Source organism: Schistocerca americana, chromosome 1 (genome assembly GCF_021461395.2).
Source record: "Schistocerca americana isolate TAMUIC-IGC-003095 chromosome 1, iqSchAmer2.1, whole genome shotgun sequence".
Classification (NCBI taxonomy): Eukaryota; Metazoa; Arthropoda; class Insecta; order Orthoptera; family Acrididae; genus Schistocerca; species Schistocerca americana.
In genome coordinates this window covers 272433783-272437268 of record NC_060119.1, presented here as the reverse complement: position 1 = coordinate 272437268, position 3486 = coordinate 272433783, and the positions used below count along the sequence as shown (strand labels likewise).

Below are 3486 nucleotides of genomic sequence, written 5' to 3'. Positions count from 1 at the left end.
TCCTACCTTTAGGATGGGGCGACCAGTGTAAGCAAGGAGAATTGTTGGTTTTTTTAGGAGGAAGCATATGAACGTTGCTATTGGTTCCCGATCCAGTGGTAAATGCTGCTTTAATGGGAAACGTGAGAACGATAATTGCAGGTAATGCTGAAGTCAAGTTTATACCGCGTTATTCTCCTACTAAATGACTGAAGACCATAGATGTTAAGTCCCATAGTGCTCAGAACCATTTGAGCTCTCCTACTAAACGCTTCGAAAGTAGCTGAATAAATTAATTAATACAGAAACAAACAACACTAGAAAAATAGTTCAGTTTCCTTTAAAATAGTGTTCAAAGTGTTAGTATTAATGATTGAAGAAACGAGTCGAAATATGTACGTTACTATCATACAGTCAAGGTCCTTGCACGATCACCCAGCTTAACAGACACATGTGCATGTACATCTACATTATCACTATGTAATTCAAAATTAAGTTCTGGCAGAGGATTAATCTAAAAAGCTATTTCTCTACCGACCCAGTCTCGAATAGCGCGCAGGAAATAAGAGCACTTAAATCTTTCTGTGAGAGTTCTGATTTTACAATGTCGATTATTCCTCCCTGTGTAGGCGGGAGCCCACAAAATATTTTCACATTCTCAGAAGAAAGTTGGTAGCTGAAATTTCATTGTTATCCTGCCGCGACGAAAAACGCTTTTGTTTTAATGATTGCCATCTCAATTCATGTATCATATTTGTGGCACAATCTCCCCTGTTTCGTGATAATACAAAGCGAGCTGCCCTTGTTTGAACTTTTTCGATGGCATCCGTCGATCCTATCTGATGCAAATCCCACACGGCACGGCAGTACTCCAGAGGAGTACGTACTTACATAGTGTATGCAGTGTCTTCAGTAGACCTGTAGCATTTGCTCAGTGTTTCACCAGTAAGTCGTACTCTTCGGTTGGCTTTGCCCACAACATTATCTGTGTGGTCGCTCCAATTTAATTTATTCCTGATTTTAGTACGCAAGTATTTAGTTGAATTTACAGCTTTTATATACGAAGACAGTAACTTGTTCTCGAAAGAACAGTTACTGTTGATGACCGTGCAGCTTTTCCCTGGAATAAATGATGACTAACTGACAACCTCAGCTGCCGACAGGTGTTGTTGATATACCTCGATATGGACAGCTGAAAATGTGTGCCCCGACCGGGACTCGAACCCGGGATCTCCTGCTTACATGGCAGACGCTCTATCCACCTGAGCCACCGAGGACACAGCTGAATAACACGACTGCAGGGACTTATCCCTTGCACGCTTCCCGTGAGAACAACACCTGTCGGCAGCTGAGGTTGTCAGTTAGTCATCATTTATTCCAGGGAAAAGCTGCACGGTCATCAACAGTAACTGTTCTTTCGAGAACAAGTTACTGTCTTCGTATACATAGTTAAAGGCTACCCAGCCATTGACCTTCGTCTGTGCGAATGCGCACAGGTTGCCCAAACTCTTACGGGAATCGCCAAAGCGTGCGCGAGTAATGAGTGGGTGGGCAAATGTCTATAAAGTACAATACATATGTAGAATTGTGGACAGTTAGGAATGTGAGTCTCACGGGAAGCGTGCAAGGGATAAGTCCCTGCAGTCGCGCTATTATTCTGTGTCCTCGGTGGCTCAGATGGATAGAGCGTCTGCCATGTAAGCAGGAGATCCCGGGTTCGAGTCCTAGTCGGGGCACACATTTTCAACTGTCCACATCGAGGTATATCAACAACACCTGTCGGCAGCTGACGTTGTCAGTTAGTCATCATTTATTACAGATTTTAGATCTGTGTGATTTATCGTGTAACGGAAATTTGGGCGATTTCTTTTAGTACTCACGTGGATGATTTCACAATTTCATTATTTGGAGTCAAATGCTACTTTTCGCACTATACATATACCTTTTCTAAATCATTTTGCAATTTGTTTTCATCATCTGACGAATTTACAAGACGGTTAATGACAGCGTCATCTGCAAAGAACCTAAGAGGGCTGCTCGCATTAGCTCCTATGTCGTTGATGTACATGCGGCACAGCAGATGGGTTATAACACTTCGTTTGGGTACGCCAGATATGATTCCTGTTTTATTTGATGACTTTCCGTCATTTACTACGAAGTGTGACCTTTCTTACAGGAAATCACAAATCCAGTCGCACAACTGAGACGATAATTCATAGGTACGCATTTTGATTAGAAATAGATTGTGAGGTACGGTGTCAAAAGCCTTCTGGAAATCTAAAAATATGGGATCAATTTGACATCCTCTGCCAATAGCACACATTAGTTCGTGAGAACAAGGGGCTAGTTGTGTTTCACAAGAATGACATTTTCTGAATCCTTGCTTGCTATTTATCAATAAATTGTTTTCTATGAGATGACTCATAATGTTCGAACACGGTATATGTTCCAAAGTCCTATGGCAGATCGCCGTTAGCTATATGCGTCTGTAATTCATCAGGTTACTCCTACTTCCTTTCTAGAGTACTGGTGTGACTTGAGCAACTTTACAGTCTTTAGGTACGGATGTTTCGATGAGCGATCGATTGATATGAAACTTCTGATCGATCGATATGATTTCGAAGTATGAAGCTATTGTGTCAGCGTACTCTGAGAGGAACCTGGCTGGTATACAATCAGACCTTGCTTTTATTAAATGATTTATACTCCTTTTCTACACCAAGGATATCTACTTCTAAGTTACTCATGTTGACGGTTGTTCTTGGTTCGAATTCTGGAATATTTATTTCGTCTTCTTTGGCGAACAAATCGAAATGAGGATATAGGGTCGTTGTACTGGAAGACACAGGTGTTTTCTTCCTCGCAACAGTGCGTGGTGCTTGTGTCGTGGCAGTTTCGACGCACAAGCGTTCCTTGCTGCCATGTCAACTTCCTCATTTCCTCGTACTCCCACACGACCCGCTACCCAGCAGAATGGCACTTCATTTCCTTCAAGTTGCAATATGTGAGGACTATCTTTTATCTTATGGACAACTTCGTTTGGTGAATGGTCTGTAGCGCAGTGGCGGATCTTACTTGATTACATGTTACATTCTCATGAGAAGGCAGCAAGTATAATCCGCAGGTTTTCGTTTCCACTGGCTCCCCAATGGTTGAGCCTGATTTACCCCATTTGACAATCAAACGAAAGCGATAAATTACAAGAGAGATCAAAATGTGAGAAAATAAAAAGTTATATAGTATCAATTCATAACCTGAGTTATCGTCTGCGCCTGCGAGAGCGCAGTATAGAAAATAATATGGTTCGCTTGTTAGCGTTCCGTGATTTTTAATACACTTGTGTATTCCGTGACTTTGCTAATGTTTTCTTCTGATAGTAGACGTGACGACAGAATAACATATTTTCAAGGGAGGTGTACTTCTATTGTTAAAAAGGGAACGAGAGTCGTCATTGCTGCGAGAAATAAGAAAATGTTATTTTTTTATCAGTATACGCTCTTTTAAGAA

General features: G+C 41.5%; 1 non-coding gene across 1 annotated transcript; it reads right to left on the bottom strand.

Moving 5' to 3' along the window:
• Positions 1-1182: 1182 nt before the first annotated feature.
• On the bottom strand, positions 1183-1256 carry Trnat-ugu. The gene has a single exon. It is a non-coding gene; the product is annotated as a tRNA-Thr (tRNA).
• Positions 1257-3486: the final 2230 nt, after the last annotated feature.